Genomic DNA, 22,914 nt, shown 5'->3' on the forward strand with positions numbered 1-22,914 from the left:
ACAATTGTGTGTGTGTGTGTGTGTGTGTGTGTGTGTGTGTACCTTCAGGAAAAAATTATCCCTTATGAGAGCAATTTCAAAAACTTGTAAGAAGTAATTGTTACGGCAAATGTGCAGATCCTAACATAAGAACACTGAAACAAGTAAGAAAATATGACATCACCAAAGGACCACAATAATTATCCAGCAACAAGTCCTCTTTTCCCCTTTGAAGGATTTCCACAGGGACTTTTTACTGAGGATAAGATCATGACATGCTGCCAGGTTTCCCATGCACAACCCTCATTTTGGGTGAGCATTCCTGCCATACTTAGCTCAGGGCATCCTTTCCAGTACAGCTCTATAACCCTTTGTTTGCCTGTTTATGACCCTGCAGTAATGGTACATTACCTTCCCTGAAGCTGATTTGTGGCACCTAGAGTTAGAATAAATTTACCTTCTTTGTTCGCTGATACTTTCAGGTGGCAGTGCTGGGTTTGTAGGGAAGTAACATGACTTCCCCAAAAGAAAGGTGGATTATCTAGTCCAGGATCCTATCTGGGTTGCCAGTTCTGTTACTGTCAAAGCCTGTCCCCTAAAAGATGGGTCTTTCCCTGTTCTTGACATGAAGCCAATACAAGAAATCAAAAATGAGTGTCAAGTATTTCAGGCTTTATAGCCAGGAAATTGAGAAATGAGAGCATGGTTCACAAATGAAATTCTCCACTAGTGAACAGAAGAGGGTTAAAATATATTATTTCTCTAATGAAAGAACTGACATTAAAAGTAAGGAGAAGAACATCATGTCTTTTCAGAAAGTGGGCTTTCAACTTCTCAGAACTGTAGTTTTGCCTTACTTGTGGTTCGTTCTAGTCATTGCATTGGTGATTAGTCACCTGTTGTATCACTGGTAGAAATGTCATTTTGCATTAAAATCAGGTTATGATGAGGCTTAAGGTCTTTTTGAAGTTACTTGCTCAGCCATCTTGGTTTTAACCAGACTCACCTGGTCTAGCTACAAAGGGAATTCATCACAGGCATCTTCTTTCTTAAAAAAAAAAAAAAAAAAGCAAGTTAGAGCAGGGTATAAGTTCAACTGTATTACACTGGTATTTCACTACGTAACATATGTTTAGAAACGAACATTCTCTTCGATAAATGATGCTGGGAAAATTGGATAGTCATATGTGACTTAAATGTGAGACCTGAAATTTATGAGAATACTGAAAGATCACTTACATAAAGCTCTTCTCAACATTGTTCTAGGCAAAGATTTCATGACTAAGACCTTAAAAGCACATGCAATAAAAGCAAGAATAGCTAAAAGGTTCTTGTACCAAAAATCTTTCCTTCTGCAGGAGCATAATTAGAAGAGTGAACACACAATCTGCAGAATGGGATGAAGTATTTTAAACCGTACATTCAACGAGGTAATAATATCAAAAATTTATAAGAAATTCAAGCAACTCTGGCCAGGCGCAGTGGCTCACGCTTGTAATCCCAGCACTTTGGGAGGCAGAGGCGGGCAGATCACGAGGTCAGGAGATCGAGACCACGGTGAAACCCCGTCTCTACTAAAAATACAAAAAAAAATTAGCCGGGCGTGGGGGTGGGCGCCTGTAGTCCCAGCTACTCGGGAGGCTGAGGCAGGAGAATGGCGTGAACCCAGGAGGTGGAGCTTGCAGTGAGCTGAGATCGCGCCACTGCACTCCAGCCTGGGCCACAGAGCAAGACTCCGTCTCCAAAAAAAAAAAAAGAAAAGAAATTCAAGCAACTCAGTAAGATAAATAATTCTAATTAAAAAGTGGGCAAAATCATTTCTTGACCTGTTAAGATCAAGTGTACTATCAGCTTAAAATGGGCAAGAAACATTATTTATTAATGTTTTAAGAAATAAGAGAAGACCTATATTATTTAAGAAATGAGAGGAGACATATTATTGGTCAATAGGCATATGAGAAAATGTTTAGTATCACTAATCGTCACAGAAATGCATACTAAAACCACAATAAGATATAATTTTACACCAGTCAGAGTGGCTGTTGTTAAAAGGACAAAGAGTAACAGATGATGGCAAGGATGTGGAGGTAAAGGAACTGTTATACACAGTTGATGGAATGTAAATTAGTACAACCTGTAAAGATTTCTCAAAGAACTAAAAATAGTACTACCACTTGATTCGGCAATCTCGCTATTTGACATCTACCCAAAGGAAAACAAATTATTGACCAGGCATGGTGGCTCACGCATGTAATCCCAGCACTTTGGGAGCTTGAGGTAGGTAGATCACCTGAGGTCAGGAGTTCAAGACCAGCATGGCCAACGTGGCAAAACCCTGTCTCTACTAAAATACAAAAATTAGCTGGATGTGGTGGCACTTGCCTGTAATCCCAGATATTTGGGAGTCTGAGGCAGGAGAATCACTTGAATCCAGGAGGCAGAGATTGCAGTGAGCCAAGATTGCCCCACTGCACTCCCATTTTGGTGACAGATCAAAACTCTATCTCAAAAAAGAAAAAAATATGGAGTAAGTGTCAATCAACAGATACTTAGATAAAGAAAACGTGGTATGTATACACAATGAAATGTCATTCAGCCATAAAAAGGAATAAAATCATTTTATTTGCAGAAACATGGAGGACATGACCCTAAGTGAAACAAGACAAACACTGAAAGACAAATATTGCATATTCTTATTTACAAATAGGAGATAATAATGCATACACATGGCCAAAGAGTGTGGAATGATGGACAATGGAGACTCCAAAGGGTGAGAGGATATGAGGAAGTGGATGATAAGAAATTAAATTACTCTTGTACCCTATAAATTTATAAAAATTTTAAAAGGAGACTTTTTTTCTCACTCATTCTGAAGCCAAAACTAGACAAGGTTGCAGTTACCAACCTTACAGGTCAGTATCCCTGATCAACATAGCCACAAAACTACTTGAAAAATACTAGCAAAGCAAATACAGCAAGATATCAAGAATATAATATACCATGATCAATTGGAATTTATTCGAGTAATATGAGGATTATTGAAATATGCAAAGCAATAAATGTAATAAGTTACATCAACAGAATGAAGAATAAACATATAATCATCTCAATTCAGAAAAAATATTCAATATTCTTTTATTATTAAAAAATACCAATTTAGGCATGGAAGGAACATAATTTTCCTAGTTCTTCATGCTCATGCTTCCATTTGGAAGGAAAGTCATTTTTTTTTTTTTTTTTTTTACCACCAATGGATCTTCTATAAAATGTCATCAGCAAATTAACAGGTTATTATCCTCAGTTTTCCTTCCATGAGAAATAGCAGTGAGGCATTGTAGATGACATCAAAAAGTGATACATTGTAGATGACATCAAGAGGTAGGTGAAGGAAACAGATTAGCTGATCAAGCAGCTAAATCAGAGGAAAGGAAGCCTCAAGATATCAACACTCTTCAAATCCCTCTAATCTGGGAGGGCTCCATAAGAGAAACTAAACCTCAGTACTCCTCTACAGAATAGAATGGGCCGCTTCTCAAGGGTATATATTTTAGCCCTCAGAATGGCTACAGTCAGGATGGCAAACTCCACTTGCCAGCCTCCTGCCAATGGAAAGTCTTCAAAGTCCTTCACCAAGCTTTTCACCTAGGAAAAAATAAAATTTATCAATGTGCCCAGAGATTGTTTTCAGGAGAGAACTTACTAAAAACAGTCAAGCAAGTTGTTAATGCTTGTGAAGTCTGTCTTAAAAATAATACCCTGAAGGTGACTCCTTCCTCCTCAAATGCAAAGAATAGGGGAATATTCTCAAATAGACTTTACCCACATGCCAAAGGAAAAGGGCACACCTGCTGGTATGGGTAGATACCTTTGCTAACTTGGTAGAGGTATTTCCGTACTACACAGAAAAAGCCTCTGAGGTAATAAAAGTGTTACTTAATGAAATAACTCCTTGCTTTGTCTACCTAAGTTCTTCAGAGTGACAATGGGCCTTCATTCAAGGCAGTTGTCACACAAGGGCTCTTAAAAGAACTATGTGTTTAAAAAAAAAAAAAGTAGTAGGTGTAGAATATCATCTGCATTGTGCTCAGAGATCCCAATTCTCAGGAAGCGTAGAGGAAACTAATCATATTATCAAGAGACACTCAGGAAATTATCCTAAAAACTCACTTTTCTTGGGTCACTCTTCTTCCCATAAGAATAAGTAATAACCCTTTCAAAATTAAGTCTGAGCCCTTTTGAGATTCTGTATGGACAGCCTTCCCTTACTAATGATTTTCTATTAGATCAGGAAACGTTGGCGCTAGTTAAGCATGTAACTTCTCTGGCTCACTTCCAAAGGAATTAGCACAATTGACAAAGGCCCATCCCCAGGAAACAGGGCTACCTCTGTTTAACCCAGGAGATTTAGTATTGGTAAAGGCTCTCTGTTCTCTCTCTCCCTCCCTGAGCCCAAGCTGGGAAGGGCCTTACACTGTTCTTCTTTCAATGCTCTCAGTAATAAAAGTTACAGGAATTGACTCCTGGATACATCACATATGAGTCAAAGCCTGGAGGGCTGCGGGAGCAACCCCTAACGGTCCAGAGCAATGTCCTGAATATCAGTGTGAAGAAGTAGGAGAGCTTAAGCTGAAAATCACAAAAGATAAGTAACTGAGTGAGAGCTACTCATCTTACTCAGTCTCGCCCCTAACTCTCCAAATACTTTTTGTTGTTTCTACCTCTTCCTTTAAGCAAAATATTAGAACTTCTTTTTGATGGAAATTATTTACTATGCCACCCTTGCAGGAATTGCTATACTCACTCTACTATTTGCTGTAGAACTATATACTGTAGCACCAGTATGGAATATCAGACAGAGAATCTCAATTACTGTAGCATTTTGGTTAATTATTCTCATAGCAGGAATAATGGTTACTAACAGGAGGTAAACATGAGGGTTTTACTATCACTAAGTCTGTTAGGACTTTTTGTCAGACTTAGTAATACTTTGGTCACACCTTTTAGCACCTACAGTATCTGCCATGGCCCAATTTATACAAGACTAACTAACTATTGGGTCTGTTCTAAGCAGTTCATTCAGTTGCGTGACACTGAAGAACTCTACAATGACCTGGAACTCACCCGTGTTAGAATTTCCTTTGTTGGCTTTACATTTATCTGTTAAAGACTTATCAAGCATAAGTGGGACATGGTATGGGAGAACTTTCAACTGGGTGACTAACTCCTCTCAGGAGAACACTCTGCCCCCAATGCCTAAGAATACTCTCTCCAAAGAAATAGTAGAGTACAATCAGCTGAAGAAAGAATTTCAGAGCTCAAAAACCAGGACTTTGAGTCAATTCAGACAAAAATGAAGAAAAAAAGTTTTTAATGAACAAAACCTATAAAATAAGATGAGATTATGAATGAGACCAAATCTATTACTCCCTGGCATTCCTGACAGAAAAGGAGAGTGAGTAAGCAATTTAGAAAACATATTTGAGGATACAGTCCACAAAAACTTCCCCAATCTTACTGCCTCAATGGGCATGCTAATTCAAGAAATACAGAGAACCCCTGAAAGATACTATACAAGATGGCTATCCTTAATGCACATAGTCATTAGATTCAATAAAGTCAATACAAAAAAAAAAAAATTGTAAAGGCAGGTGAAAAGAAAGATCAAGTCACTTACTAAAGGAACCCTATTACGACTACCAGAAGACCTGTCAGCAGAAATCTTCCAATCCCAAATAGATTGGGGCCTGTTTTCAGCAACCTCAAAGAAAAAAAAAAAATCAACTAAAAATTTCATATCCTGCCAAACTGAGCTTCATAAGTGAAGAAGAAATAAAATCCTTATGAAATGAGGAAACACTAAGGAATTTTTTTACCGCCAGACTACACTTACAACAGATATTTAAGGGAATGTTAAACATGGAAGCAAAATATTAGTATCTGCTACTACACAAGTGAAATGGAAAGAGTTCCCTCGTTGCCCCACACAGAACATGAAACTGGGGTGTGGCTTGCTTCTTCATTGCTCCCCTGGTCAAACCCATAGTGGGAGCATGCAGACAGGCAGTTTGTGGGAAGCATTTTTGCATTCCGACCCCATGGCAGCAGGTAGTGTTGACTGTTTACAGCTCCTGAAACCCAAGTGGGCATGTGTGGCAACTTGTGTTAATCAGCTCAGTTAGACCCTCTGCCTTATCACAAGGACAGAGAGCTTTCTATATCCTGGGTTCTTGCCCTAGTGTACCAGAAAAGTCAGATCACATGTGGGGTTGGAGGATGTGTGCAAGGCTTTATTGAGTGGAAGTAGCTCTCAGTGAGGTGATGGGGAGGCTAGAAGCGGGGTGGAGTGGAAAAATGGTCTTTCTCTGGACTTGGGTGATCCAACAATCAGACTTTCCTCCCACAACCCCCAACCAAATTCCATGCCTTCCTGCCATTGATAGCCTGCTGGCATCTGCTGGTGCCTGTTGGTGTGCTCTTCCAGTCCTCTGCTTTTCCCAACACCCAGCCGCTTGTGTGTTAGAGTCTAGGGTTTTTTGTTTGCTTATTTGTATTTTTTTTAGATGGAGAGTCGCCCTGTCACCCAGGCTAGATCTTGGCTCACTGCAGACTCCTGGGTTCAAGTGATTCTCCTGCCTCAGCCTCCTGAGTAGCTGGGATTACAGGCATACACCGCCATGCCTAGGTAATTTTTTTTTTTTTTTTTTTTTTTTTGTGAGACAGAATCTGGCTCTGTTCCCTAGGCTGGAGTACAGTGGTGCCATCTCGACTCGCTGCAAGCTCCCCTCCCAGGTTCACGCCATTCTCCTGCCTCAGCCTCCCGAGTAGCTGGGACTACAGGCGCCTGCCACCATGCCCGCTTAATTTTTTGTATTTTCAGTACAGATGGGGTTTCACCGTGTTAGCCAGGATGGTCTTGATTTCTTGACCTCCTGATCCGCCTGCCTCTGCCTCCCAAAGTGCTGGGATTGCAGGTGTGAACCAGTGCACCCAGCCCAGGTAATTTTTTTTGTATCTTTATAATAGAAACAGGGTTTCACCATGTTGGCCAGGCTTGTCTTGAATTCCTGGTATCGTGATCTGCCTGCCTCAGCCTCCCAAAGTGCTGGGATTACAGATGTGAGCCACCATGCCTGGCCAGTCTAGGGATTTTTATGGACACAGAATAGGAGGTATGGCAGGCTAGAGTGGTTTTGGAAAAGCAACATTTGAGTGTGAAAACAGGAGTGCCTATCCTCACTTAGGTCCATGTTTACAGGCCCAAGAGTGGAACCCTCACTGGTGACTCCTTCCCTTCCCTTCCCTTCCCTTCCCTTCCCTTCCCTTCCCTTCCCTTCCCTTCCCTTCTCTTCCCTTCCCCTCCCTTCCCCTCCCTCTCCTTTCCCCCTCCCCCTCCCCCTCCCCTCCCCCTCCCCCTTCCTTCCTTCCTCTCTTTCTTTTCTTCTTTCCTTTTCTTTTCTTTTTTCTTTCTCTTTTTTTTTTTTTTTTTGAGATGGAGTCTAGGAGTCTCGCTGTGTTGCCCAGGCTGGAGTGCAGTGGTGTGATCTCGGCTCACTGCAAGCCCCTCCTTATGGGTTCATGCCATTCTCCTGCCTCAGCCCCCAAGTAGTTGGGACTACAGGCACCGCCACCATGCCCGGCTAATTTTTTTGCATTTTTAGTAGAGACGGGGTTTCACCATGTTAGGCAGGATGGTCTCTATCTCCTGACCTCGTGATCCGCACTCCTTGGCCTCCCAAAGTGCTGGGATTACAGACATGAGCCAGCGCACCCTGCCATGACCCTGCCCTTTTCTAAGCAACACTTCTTTACACTCCTCCCATATCAAAAATTAAAATCGAAATCAATACCATGAAGATCTCTCAAAACTATGTGAAAACACGAAAATTAAACAACTTCCTCCTAAATAACTCTTGGGAGAACAATGAAATTATAGCAGGAATGAAAACGTTCTTTAAAATTAATAAAAAGAGACAAAAATTACCTCAATTTTGGGATACAGTGAAAGCAGTGTTGACAAGAAACTTTATAGTGCCAAATACCTTCATCATGAAGTTAGAAAGATCTGAAATTAAGGATATATCACACCTAGAAGAACTAGGGGAAAATAATAAACCAATCCCAAATCTAGCAGAAGAAAAGAAATAACTGAAATCAGGGAAGAACTGAATGAAAATAAAATGAAAAACCCATAAAAAAGATTAATGAAGCTGGGTTGTTATTTCAAAGGAACAAAAAAGATTGATTTACCACCAGTTAGATTAGCAACAACGAAAAGATTCCAAATAAGTATAACCATGTGACAAAGATGTCATTACAACTAATTCTGTAGAAAAACAAAAGCTCTTCGAAGACTTGGAAATACCTTGATGCAAACAATTTAGAAAATCTAGAGAAAATTGATAAATTTCTGGAAACACACACTTCCAGGAAATAAGTAAAAACTTGAACTTTTTACTAAAAAGTTCAAAATTTAAATCAATAATAAAAGACCTGCCGGGCAAAGCAAATTCCATGGACCAGATGTATTTGAACCTGAAGGCTATCAGAAGTAATTTTTTTTTTTTTTAAGGCTGGTCACAGTGTCTCACGCCTGTAATTCCAGAACTTTAGGAGGCCAAGGTGGGCAGATCTCTTGAGGGCAGTGGTTTGAGACCAGCCTGGCCAACATAGTGAAACCCCATTTCTACTAAAAATACAAAAATTAGCTGGGTGTGCTGGTGGGTGCATGTAATGCCAGTTACTCAGGAGGCTGAGGCATGAGAATCACTTAAACCTGAGTGATGCAGGTTGCAGTGAGGAGAGATCATGCCACTGCACTTCAGCCTGGGCAACAGAGTGACTCTATCTCAAAAAAAAAATAAAAATAAATAAGTCACAATTCGACTGAAACTACTCAAAAAATTGAGGAAGAGTGGCTCTTTCCTAACTTACTCTATGAAGCCAGCATCATCCTTATACCAAAATTGAGCAAAGATACAAGAAAAATGAACTTTTTAGTTTTATATTCCTGCTGAATACAGACATAAAAACCCTCAACCAAATAGTAGCAAACCAAATCTGCATTACATCAAAAAGTTAATTCTTCATGATCAAATAAACTTTATTCCTTGCATGCAGAGTTGGTTCAGCATACCCACATCAATAAGTATAATTCACCATATAAACATTATCAAAAACAAAAATTATATAATTTAATAAAAGCCATATATGGCCAGGTGTGCTGGCTTACACCTTTAATTGCAGCACTTTGGGAGGCTGAGACAGGCAAATCACTTGAGGTTGGAAGTTTGAGACGAACCTGGTCAACATGGTGAAACTTCATCACTTCTAAAAATATGAAAATTAGCTGGGCATGGTGGTAGGTGCCTGCAGTCCCATCTACTCGAGAGGCTGAGGTAGGAGAATTGCTTGAACCTGAGAGGTGGCAGTGAGCTAAGATCACACCACTGCACTCCAGCCTGGGTGACAAAGCAAGACGTTGTCTCAAAAAAAAAAAAAAAAAGCCATGTTTGACAGACCCACATCTTTTATTATACTGAATAGGGAAAAGCTGAAAGACTTTTTTTTTTTTTTTTTTTTTTTTTTTAATTTTATTATACTTTAGGGTTTTAGGGTACATGTGCACAATGTGCAGGTTTGTTACATATGTATCCATGTGCCATGTTGATTTCCTGCACCCATTAACTTGTCATTTAAAAAGCTGAAAGACTTTTAACTGAGATCTAGACTAGAACATGACAAGGATTCTTACTTTCACCACTGATATTAAACATTGTACTGGGGGTCTTAGCTAGAGCAATAGGTGAGAGAAATAAAGTGAAGGGACAACCCACAGAATAAGAAAAATGTGTAAATTACCTATCTGACAAGGGATAAAAACTGGAATATGTAAGAAGTTTAAGAACTGTCTAAGAAAACATCTAATAATCTGATTTAAAAATGGACAAAATATTTGAATAGACAGTTGTGAAAAAGAAGACATGCAAATAGCAAACAGGCATACGAAAATGTGCTCAATATTATTGACATCAGGTTAATTCTATCAAAATTACAATGATATATCAGCATTTGTTATTGCCTATCTTTCATCCAAAAGACAGACAACAACAAATGCTGGTAAGGATATGAAGAACAGGGAACCCTTGAACACTGCTGATGGGAATCTAAGTTAGCATCATCACTATAGAGAAGAGTTTGGAAGCTTATCAAAAAACTAAGAATAGAGCTACTACATATGACCCCATAATCTCATTGTTATTTATATATTTCCAAAATGCAAAATTAGTATATGAAAAAGATATATGCACTCTTATGTTTATTGCAGCACTGTTTAAAAGAGCCAAAATTTAGAAGCAACGTAGATGAAATGTCATCTATTGAACCTAGTGTTCAATAGATGAAATGTGTTACACATGATGGAGCACTATTCAGCCATGAAAAATGAGACCTCATTATTTGCAACAATATGAAGGGAACTGGAGCTCATTATGTTACGTGAAATAAGCCAGGCACAGAAAGACAGACATCACATGCTCTCACATTTTTTGTGGAATATGAAAACCAAAACAAGTGAACACATGAAGACAGATAGAGAGTAGAATGGTTCAGAGGCTGGGAAAGGTATTAATGGAGTGGGGAGGAGGTGGGGATGATTAATGGGTACAAAAAAAAATAGTATGAAAGAATAAATAATACCTAGTATTTGATAACACAGCAGGGTGACTATAGTCAAAATAATTTAATTCTACATTTAAAAATAACTAAAATAATATAATTGGGTTGTTTGTAACACAAAGGATAAATGCTTTAGAGGATAGATGCCTTATTACCTGTGATGTGATTACTATCATTGTATGTCTGCATACAAATACCCCACGTAGTCCATAATTATATGCACCTATTATATACCCATAAAAGTAAACATTAAAAAATTAACATTTTGATAAATGCTGAAAAAACTTTCGATAAAACCCAATATTCATTTATAATAAAACTCCTCAATAGACTAAGTATCTCTCTAAATGAACATACCTCAAAGTAATGAAAGCCATCTGAATCAGCAACAGCAGAAAACATTCTCCTTGAGAACTGGAAAAAGACAAGAATGCCCACTCTCACTGTTCTTCCTAAACATAGTACTGGAATTCCTAGCCAGAGAAAACATGCAAGAGAAAGAAATAAAAGGCATTCAAATAAAAAAATAAGTCAAACTGTCTCTCCTTATTGATGATGTAATTCTGTACTTAGAAAACCCCATCCAAGGGTCAATAGCCTTAAACATCGAAACTACACAAACTCAAAAGGATGGAAAAAAAATCAATGAAAACATACTGTAAACCCCAAAGGCCAGAGTGCCTCTTCTACTCCAAGTGACCACAATGCCTCAAGGGCACAGAACTGGATGGAGGATCAGATAGATGAATTGACAGAAGTAAGCTTCAGAAAATGGGTAATAAAAAATGACGCTGAGGCAAAGGAGCATGTTCTAACCTATTGTAAGAAACTAAGAACTTTAATATAAGGTTAGAGGAATTATTAAATAGAATAACCACTAGAGAGAGGAACATAAACGACCTGTTGGAGCTGACAAACACAGCACAAGATCTTCATGAAGCACACACAAATATCGGTAAATAGACCAAATGGAAGAATGAATAACAGAGTTTGAAGATCACCTTGGTGAAATAAGACATGCAGACAAGACTAGAGAAATAAGAATGAAAAGGAATAAACAAAGACTGCAAGACAGATGGAATTCATAAAAAGACTGAACCTACAATTGATTGGAAAAGGAGACAGGGAAAATGGAAATAGGCTGGAAAACACACTTCAGGATATTATCTAGGAGAATTTCCACAATCTAGCAAGACAGGCCAACATGCAAATTCAAGAAATACAGAGAAAACCATTATGATACTCCATGAGAAGATGAAACCCAAGTCACATAGTCATCAGATTCTCCAAGGTGGAAATGAAGGAAGAACTGTGAAGGGCCAACAAAGAGAAAGACCAGGTCACCCACAAAGGGAAGTCCATCAGACTAAAAGCAGACCTCTCAGCAGAAAACTTATAAGCCAAAACACACTGGGGGCCAATATTCAACATTCTTAAGGAAAATAATTTTTCAACCCAGAAGAATTTCATATCCAGCTAAACTAAACTTCATAAGTGAAGGAGAAATAAAATTCTTTCCAGGCAAGCAAATGCAGAGGGATTTTATTACCACCAGGCCTGCCTAAAAGAAGCACTAAATATGGAAAGGAAAAGCTAGTACCAGCCAATTGAAAAACAAACAAAATATAGAGACCAATGACACAGTGAAGAAACTGCATCAACTAGTGTGCAAAATGATTAGCTTATGATGACAAGATCAAATTCACACGTAACAATACTAACCCTAAATGTAAATGGGCTAAATGCTCCCATTAAAAGATACAGATTGGCAAATTGGATAAAGAGTCAAGATCCATTATTGTACTGTATTCAGGAGACTCATCTCCTGTGCAAAGACACACATAGGCTTAAAATAAAGGAATGTAGGAAAGTTTACCAAGAAAAGGGAAAGCAAAAAAAGCAGGGGTTACAATTCCATTCTCTGACAAAACATATTTTAAACCAATAGAAAAGAGAAGGACACTACATAACGGTAAAGGGAACAATTCGACAAGAAGAGCTATTTGAAATACATATGCACTCAATACAGGAGCACCCAGATTCATAAAACAATTTTGGCAGACCTACAAAGAAACTTAGATTCCCATATAATAATAGTGAGAGATTTTATTTATTTTTATTTTTATTTTTTTTTAGACAGAGTCTTGCTCTGTCACATAGGCTGGAGTGCAGTGGCGCGATCTCGGCTCACTGCAAGCTCCACCTCCCAGGTTCACGCCATTCTCCTGCCTCAGCCTCTCCAAGTAGCTGGGACTACAGGCACCCGCCACCACGCCCGGCTAATTTTTTTTTTGTATTTTTTAGTAGAAACTGGGTTTCACCATGGTCTCGATCTCCTGACCTCGTGATCCACCCGCCTTGGCCTCTCAAAGTGCTGGGATTACAAGCATGAGCCACTGCGCCCGGCCTAATAATAGTAAGAGATTTTAAAACCCCACTGTAACTATTAGATCTATGAGAAAGAAAATTAACAAGGATATTCAGGACTCGTACTCAGCTCTGGATCAAGTGGACATAGTAGATGTCCACAGAACTCTTTACTCTGAATCAACAGAATATATATTCTTCTCAGCGCCACATGGCACTTATTCTGAAATTGACCACATAATTGAAAGTAAAACACTCCTCAGCAAATGCAAAAGAACGTAAATAATGACTGTCTCTCAGACCACGGTGCAATCAAATTAGAATTCAGGATTAAGAAATTTACTCAAAACCACACGATTACATGGAAATTGGACAGCCAGTTCCTGAATGACTGCTGGGTAAATAATGAACTTAAGGAAGAAATCAAAAAGATATTTGAAACCAATGAGAAGAAAGAGACAACATATTAGAATCTCTGAGAAACAGCTAAAGCAGTGTTAGAGGGAGATTTATAGCACTAAATGTGCATGTCAGAAAGCTTGAAAGATCTCAAATTGATACGCTAGCATTGTAATTAAAAAAGAGAGGCAAGCACAAACTAATCCACAAGCCAGCAGAAGGCAAGAAATAACTAATATCAAAACAAGATTGAAGGATATGTAGACACAAAAAACCCTCCAAAAATCAATAAATGCAGGACGTAGTTTTTTAAAAACAATTAACAAAAAAGGTACACCATTACCTATACTAATAAAGAAGAAAAGAAAAAAGAATCAAATAACCACAATAAAAAAAGACAAAGGGGTTATCACCACTGACCCCACAGAAGTAGAAACTAGCATCAGATAATACTATAAACACTGTTATGCAAACAAACTAGAAAATCTAGAAGAAATGGATACATTCCTGGACACATACACCCTCACAAGACTAAACCAGAAAGAAGTCAAATCTCTGAATAGACCAATAATAGGTTCTGAAATTTAGACAGTAATTAACAGACTAACAAAAAAAGAAACACTTCAGACCTATAACCCTGATGAACACTAATGAGAAAATCTTCAATAAAATACTGACAAACTGAATCCAGCAGCACATCAAATAACTAATCCACCATGATCAAGTCAGCTTCAACCCTGGGATTCAGGGCTTGTTCAATCATATGCAAATCAATAAACATAATCCATCACATATGATTATTTTTATAGAAGCAGAATATGCCTTTGATAAAATTCAACATCCCTTCATATTAAAAACTCTTAATAAATTATATATTGATAGAACATATCTCAAAATAATAAGAGCTATTTATGACAAACTCACATGCAATATCTTATTAAATGGGAAAAAGCCGAAAGCATTCCCTTGAAACCTAGAACAAGATGAGAATGTTTTTTCTCACCACTCCTGTTAAACATAGTATTGGACGTTCTGGCCAAGGCAATCAGACAAGAAAAAGAAGTAAAGGATATTCAAATAGGAAGAGAGGAAGTCAAATGTTTGCAGATGACATGATTTAATACTTGGAAAACCCCATCATCTCTGCCCCAAAACTCCTTAAACTAATAACCAACTTCAGCAAAGTCTCAGGATACAAAATTAATGTGCCAAAATCACAAGTATTAGTTTACACCAGCAATAGATAAGTGGAGAGCCAAATCATGAATGAACTGTCATTCACAGTTGCTACAATGAGAAGAAAATACCTAGGAATACAGTTAACAAGGGATATGAAGGACCTCTTCAAGGAGAACTACAAACCACAGCTTAAGAAAATAAGAGAGGACACAAACAAATGGGAAAATCATTTCATCCTCAAGAATAGGAAAAATCAATGTCATGAAAATGGCCATACTGCCCAATGTAATTTTGAGATTCAATGCTATTCACATCAAACTACCACTGATATTTTTAACATAGTTTAAAAAAAAGTACTTTAAATTTAATATGGATCAAAGAAGACCTGGTACAGCCAAGACAATCCTAAGCAAAATAACAAAGCTGGAAGCGTCCTGTTACCTGACTTCAAACTATACTACAAGGCCACAATAACCATAACAGCATGGTACTGGTACCAATACAGACATGTAGAGCAATAGGGTAGAACAAAGACTGCAGAAATAAAACCACACATTCACAAATATCTGATCTTTGACAAACCTGACAAAAACAAGCAACGGAGAAAGGATCTCCTATTTAATAAATGGCTTTGGGAATACTGGCCATCCAATGTAGAAAACTGAAACTGGACCCCTTCCTTATACCTTATTCAAAAAATAACTCAAGATGGATTAAGGACTTAAATTTAAAACTTAAAACCATAAAAACCAAGAGAACCTAAGCAATACCATTCAAGACATAGGCATGGGCAAAGACTTCATGATGAAAACACCAAAAACAACTGCAACAATAGCCAAAACTGACAAATGGGATCTAATTAAAGAGCTTCTGCACAGCAAAAAATCTATCATCAGAGTGAACAGGCAACTTACAGAATGGGAGAAAATATTTTCAAGCTACTTATCTGACAAGCTTTTAATATCCAGAATCTACAAGGAACTTAAACGAATTTACAAGAAACAACCCCACCAAAAAGTGGGCAAAGGACAAGAACAGACACTTGTCAAAAGAAGACATTTATGTGGCTGATACATATGAAAAGAAAAGCTTGACATTACTGATTATTAGAGAAATGCAAATCAAAACCACAGTGAAATACGACCTCATGCCAGTTAGAATGGTGATAATTAAAAAGTCAAGACACAGGCCTGGTGCAGTGCCTCACGCCTCCTTTGGGAGGCCAAGCGGGGCAGATCATGCAGTCAGGAGATTGAGACCATCTTGGCCAACATGGTGAAACCTGTCTCTACCAAAAATACAAAAATTAGCTGGGTGTGGTGACATGTGTCTGTAATCCCAGCTACTCAGGAGGCAGAGACAGGAGAGTCACTTGAACCCAGGCAGCGGAGACTGCAGCAAGCTGAGATCATGCCATTGCACTCCAGCCTGGCGACAGAGCAGATTCCATCTCAAAAAAAAAAAAAAAAAAGAAACAGCAGATGCGGATGAGTCTGTGGAGAAATAGGAATGCTTTTACACCGTTGGAGGGAACGTACATTAGTTCAACTATCGTGGAAAACAGTGTGGTGATTCCTCAGTTATCTAAAACCAGAAATACCATTTGACCCAGCAAATCCATTACTCGGTATATACGCAAAGGAATATAAATGATTTTGCTATAAAGACTCATGCACACCTATGTCTATTGCAGCACTATTTACTGCCAGAAAAAGAAATGAGATCATGTTCTTTGCAGGGACATGGATGAAGCTGGAGCCATCATCCTTAGCAAACTAACACAGAAGGAAAATCAAATACTGTGTATTATTACTCATAAGAGGGAGTTGAAAAATGAGAACACATGAACACAGAGAGGGGAATAACACACACAAGGGCCTTTTGGGGGTTAGTGGGGTGAGGGGAGGGAACTTAGAAGATGGGTTTATAGATGCAGCCAGCCAACATGGCACATGTATACCTGTGTAGCAAACCTGCATGTTCTGCACATGTATCCCATATTTTTAGAAGAAATTTAAAAAGTGGACAGAAGACACAAACAGACACCTCTCAAAAGAAGATACACACACAGCCAAAAAAACATTAAAAATACTGAATTTCACCAGTCATCAGGGAAATGAAAATGAAATGAAATGAAAACCCAATGAAATGCCATCTCACACCAGTCAGAATGGTAGTTATTTATAAAATCAAATATAACAGATCCCGGTGAGACTGCTGAGAAAAAAAGAATGCTTATACACTGTTTGTGTGAATGCAAATTAGTTCAGCCATGCAGAAAGTAGTTTTGAGATTTCTCAAAGAACTCAAAACAGAGCTATCATTAGACCCAGCAATCCCATTACTATATATCTGAAGGAAAAGAAATCCTCCTGCCAAAAAGACACATGCACTCATATGTTCATTACAGCACTATTCACAGAAGAAAGACATGTAATCACACTAGATGCCCATAAATGGTGGATTGGATAAAGAGAATATGGTAAACATATACCATGGAATAATACTTAGACATAAAAAAGAATAAAATCATGTCCTTGCAACAACATGGATGCAGCTAGAGGCCATTATCTTAAGTGAATTAACAAAGAAACAAAAAACCAAATACTGCATGTTGTCTCTTGTAAGTGAAAGTTGAACATAGGACATACAGGGACAAAAAAATGAAAACAATAGATACTGGGGACAACTAGAGGGCAGAGAGAGGGAGTGGGGAGCATGGGCTGGAAAAGTACCTATTGAGCACTATGATGACTATCTGGCTGACGGGACTGTGGACTTATAATTTGCTCCTCAGGCATATGAAATTGGCAGATGTACAGTTCTGAAATGTATTTTAGCAATGATGAATTATGGTATTTTATAATGATATTCCAGGATTGAGTTGTACTGTTCACTAAAAAGAGTCATACCTTTATCATTTAGGTAGTTGATTGCCAGACATAGCTGTACATTTGTCACAATTACCTGATGCTAAAAAATATTTATGCCTTGCTTATTATAATGCAAAATTGGAAACCACTCGAATGTCCAACAGTGAAGGAATAAGTAATTAAATCATGTTACAGCCATGCTATGGGATCCTATCCCATCTCTAAAAAGAAAGTAGATACGAATTTATAAGCATGTGTCAGGCTCCTTGTTAAACATTTGATATGTATTATTTTATTTAATTCTCAAAACGATCATGAAATTCCCATTTTGTAGATGAAGACACAGACTTACTCAAGTTTATACAGTTAACATAAATCATTAGACCTGCGTTTTAATGGAGCTTCTGGCCAAATCACGCAACACATAATGATGTTTTTTCTGTCAATGATAAGACAACATATATGACAGTGACACCATAAGATTATAATACTATATTTTTACTCTACCCATCCTATGTGTAGTTATATTTAGATATACAAGTGTCATTGTGTCATGGTTCCCTAAAGTATCTAGCAAAGCGGAATAGTATATAGATACGTATCCTAAGCGCAATAGGCTATGCCATACAGCCTAGGTGTGCATATACTCTAAGTTCACTCTATGATGTTCACACAATTATAAAGTTGCCTAACGATGAAATTTTTAGAATGTATCTGCAACGTTAAATGATTCATGACTGTACAATAGTTAAATTTCTGCTTACATGAAATGAAAAGGAAAGGATTCTCAGACAGAAAAGTAGGAAGCAACAAATTTTTTTCCCCATTTAGACAATTGTTGCACAGACAGAATCTCTCAGATGTAACTATTTTGAGGTTCTGAGTTTAATGAACACCAACCCTGTACGGTGAGCATCTGAGAAGCCACATCATGATCCAGCAGGCAGCAGAAGGACACAGAGAGTGAGGAGGAGTGAAGCTGGGAACCAGCCTGTCAGGACTCAGCATGGAGCCAGGAGAATCTCTCCAGCACAAGAAAGGTTGAGTGCATGGCAGCCCAGTGTTATCCATGCTCTCCACAGGGATCTGTGCCTTTCCCCACACCTCCCCAAATGTGCCACTAGACCAAGGCCAAGACGACCCCAGATGTTTTACGGGTACAACTCTCAAATCCAAGGGGATCTGTACAAGCCTTGGGCCCTGGATCAGACCAGCAACAATGCCATAGCCCCAGTAAAGGCCACAGTTGCAGTGTCTTGGGGCGATAACATTGCTCCACTCTCACTTGCTCGTTGGAACTCATGGCTTATGACCAAGTGGTCTCACTTTGCCCTGAACTCAGCTGACCACTCCACCCATTCCCTCCACTGGTAGGCAGGCAGGAAACACTTGCTAGAGCTTCTAGCCCAGTGGCCCCACTACTGTGTAAACTCAGCCAGAGGATGCAGTTTCCTGTAGTCTTGGAAAACACCCAAATGGCAGGGCATGTGACCCCATTGACCACCATTGGTAGCCAGGCAGGCAAGGCATACTAGAGCTTCTAGCTCTGCATTTCTAATTTGGTGTAAACTTAGCTGGAAAGTTCAGCCTCCTGTTATTCTTAGACACCTAGACAGCAGGGCATGCAACAGTATCCTGCTGATAGCCAGGCAGGCAACACTTCCTAAATCTTCCAGCCCATAGGCCGTGCTTCTATGGGAACTCAGCTGCCAGGTGCAGCCTTCTGATGTCCTAGGAAGCACCTAGATTTCAGGATGAGCATTTTCACACACCCTCACCACTGATAGCCAGATGAGCCACACCAACTAGAGCTTCTAGCCAAGCAGTCCTACTTCTGCCTGAATATGCCAAAGAGGACAGCTTTTTGTTGCCCTGAAAACACCCAGACAGAAAGATGATCAATTTCACCCACCTGCTAACTCCCTTAGCCAGACAGGCTGCACCCACTACAGCTTCCAACCCAGCAATCTTGCTTCTACCTGAACTTTGTGAGCAGGTGCAGCCCCATGTTTCCCTGGGAAGCACACAGACAGCAGATCAGGGTTGACTGGGCAAAAACAAGGCTTCTCACCAACTCCAGCCACTGCCTTGGGGAACACTGTAGAACAGACTGCCCAACAAAAGAAACCTGGGCTCAGAAACAATAATTAAAGGGGGCTAATCCACAACCCAGGAACAGAATAGAATCTAAGCCAGATGACAGGACTCACCTTAATTAAACCCACGAGAACATAGAGAAAGGTAAAAGCAAAAGATAAATGCAAACACAAAACAAAATAAATTAAAACACCTCATTCAAAGGACAACAACTTCCAAGACTGAAGGAACATTACAGATGAGAAAGAACCTACAGAGGTGAGAAAGAACCTACAGAGGTGAGAAAGAACAAGCACAAGAACTCTGGCAACTCAAAAAGCCAGAGCGTTTTCTTATCTAAAAACAATTGCATTAGTTCCCCAACAGTGGCATTTAACCAGGCTGAAATCATGGGAATAGAATTCAGAATATGGATAGAAACAAAGTTCATCAACCAAGGAAATAGTCAAAACCCAATCCAGTGATTTTAAGGAATATACTAAAGCCATACAGGTGATGAAAAACAAAATGACAACTTTAACAAAGAACCACACTAAGATCATAGAACTGAAAAACTCACGTGAAGAGTTTCAGAATGCAAGTATTAACAGCAGAACAGACCAAATTGAGGAAAGAAATTCAGAGCTTCCAGATCTGTTCACTGAAATAACTCAGACAAAATGTAAAAATAAATAAAGGAGAATGAACAAAACCTATAAAAAATATGGGATTATGTAAAGAGGAAATCTGAAAGACAGCAAGAGAAAGAAAGCAACTTGGTAAACAAACTTTAAAATGTCATCCCTAAAACTTTTGCCAACCTCTCTAGAGAGGCCAGACTTCAAATTCAGGAGCACCCGTGAAATACTAAATGATGAGATAACTCCCAAGATACATAGTTATCAAATTCTTGAAGGTTGAATGAAAGGAAAAATGTTAAAGGCAGCTAGAGAGAAAGGGCAGGGAACCTTATTGGACTATCAATGGATCTTTGAGCATAAACCCTAAAAACCAGAAGAGTATGAGGACCCCTATTCAACATTCTTAAAGAAAATGATATCCAGCCAAGAATTTTATATCCAGCCAAACTAAGTTTCTTTCATAAGGGAAGTGGAAATAAGATCCTTTTTCAGAAAAGCAAATACTAAGGAGCTTTGTTACTACCCAACCAATCTTACAAGTGTTCTGAAGACAGTACTAAACATGGAAAGGAAAGACCATTGCCAGCCATTAGAAAAACACACTTAAGTACATAACCATTGAAATTATAAAGCAACCACACAAGTTTGAATAATAACCAGCTACCAACATGATGACAGGACCAGATCCACACATATCCTAAGCTAGAATGTAAATGAAATAAGTGCTCCAACTGAAAGGCACAGAGTGGCATGGTGAATAGGTGCAAGACCCAATCATATGTTGTCTTCAATAGACTCATCTCACATGTAATGACACCCATATATGTGCTTAAAATAAAAGGACGGAGAAAAATTTACCAAGCAAGTGGAAAACAGGAGAAAGCAGAGGATGCTATTCTAGTTTCAGACAAAACAGACTTTAAACCAATAACAATCAGAAAAGACAAGAAAAGGCATTACATAATGGAAAACATCTCAATTCAACAACAAGAGCTAACCTAAATATATATTAACCCAACACAGAATCACCCAGATTCATAGGCAGTTTTTGTAGAGAGCTACAGAGTGACTTAGATAAGCACACAATAACACCGACAGACTTCAACACTCCACTGACAGACAGTTGAGGCAGAAGACTAACAAAGATATTCAGGATTTGAACCCAACACTTGACCAAATAGTCAAAATAGATATCACCAGAACACTTGACCTAAAGACAACAGAATATATAGTTCCTCATCGCACATGACAAATAAACTAAAATCAACAACACAATAGGACATAAAACGATCCTCAGTAAGTTTTTTTTTTTATAAAAGAGCTCTCCGTGAACAAACAATAGCCAACATCATGTTGAATGAGCAAAGCTGGAATCAATTCCCTTCAAACCAGGAGCAAAACAAGGATGCTCTCTCTCACCACTCCTATTAAACTTAGTACTGAAAATCTTCATCAGAGCAATCATGCAAGAGAAAGAAAAAACAGGCATCTAAATAGAAAGAGGAAGTCAAAGTATGTCTCTTTGGAGACAATATATTTATATACAAAGAAAACCCCATAATATCTGCCTGAAAGCTCCTTGATTTGACAAATAACGTCAGCAGAATCATCATACAAATTCAATGTACAAAAATTGGTAGCATTCCCATATACCAACAATATCCAAGCTGAGAGACACATCAAGATTGCAATCTCATTCATGATTGCCACAAAAATAATAAAATATCTAGCAATACAGCTAACCAGAGAGATGAAAAATCATTATAACAAGAAGTAAAAAACACTGCTCAAAGAAATCAGAAATGAAAAAATAGAAAAATTTTCCATGTTCATGAATAAGAAGAATTAGTATTTTTAAAGTGGCCATAATGTTCAAAGCAATCTACAGATTCAATGCTATTTCCATAAATCTGCCAATGACATTCTTTACAGAATTAGAAAAAGAAACTATTCTAAAATTCATACAAAAAAGAGGCAATTTCAATCCCAAACAAAAAAGAACAAAGTTGGAGGCCTCACATTATCTGATTTCAAACAATGTTATAAAGCTATAGTAACCAAAATTCCATGATAGTGGTACAAAGACAGACACATAGACCAATGAAACAGAATAGAGCACCCAGAAACAATGGTGCACCACTGTGGCCATCTGATCTCTGACAAAGTTGACAAAAACAAGCAATGGGGAAAAGACTTTCTATTTGATAAATGGTGCCAGATAACTTAATAGCCATATGCAGATGATTGAAGCTGGATTATTCCTTCTTTTCACCATATACAAAAACTCAACTCAGGATGAATTAAAGGTAATATTCAGATTCTCTAAGTAACTTAAAAAATGTCCCATAAAAAAAAAAACCTACTCCATTAAAAAGTGGTCAGAGTAGATAAACAGTTAATTCTAAAAGGAAGACATCCATGCAGCCAACCACTACATGTAAAAATGCTCAGTATTACTAGTTGTTAGAGAATTGCAAATCAAAACCACAATGAGATACCATCTCACACCAATCAGAATGGCTAGTGTTAAAAAAGTCAAAAAATAACATGATAGTGAGGTAGTGGAGAAAAGAGAACAGGTACACAGTTTCTGGGAATGTAAATTAGTTCACCCACTACAGAAAAAAATTTGGTTATTTCTCAAAGAGCTCAAAGCAGAATTACTATTAAATTTGGCAGTCCCATTATTGGATGTATAATTACCCAAATATGATTATACTATAAAG

The 22,914-nt window shown here is 38.3% G+C and overlaps 1 protein-coding gene across 1 annotated transcript in view; it reads right to left on the reverse strand.

Annotated features, from left to right (window-relative positions):
* LOC129476697 (amelogenin, Y isoform) overlaps nucleotides 1-22,914 on the reverse strand; it is a 78,472-nt gene that overhangs the window by 12,248 nt on the left and 43,310 nt on the right. Inside the window, exon 2 of the mRNA XM_055269580.1 lies at nucleotides 986-1,027. The gene's annotated coding sequence lies outside the window, so the exon portion shown is untranslated. The remainder of the gene's footprint in view (nucleotides 1-985; nucleotides 1,028-22,914) is intronic.

Source organism: Symphalangus syndactylus, chromosome Y (genome assembly GCF_028878055.3).
Source record: "Symphalangus syndactylus isolate Jambi chromosome Y, NHGRI_mSymSyn1-v2.1_pri, whole genome shotgun sequence".
NCBI classification, from domain to species: Eukaryota; Metazoa; Chordata; class Mammalia; order Primates; family Hylobatidae; genus Symphalangus; species Symphalangus syndactylus.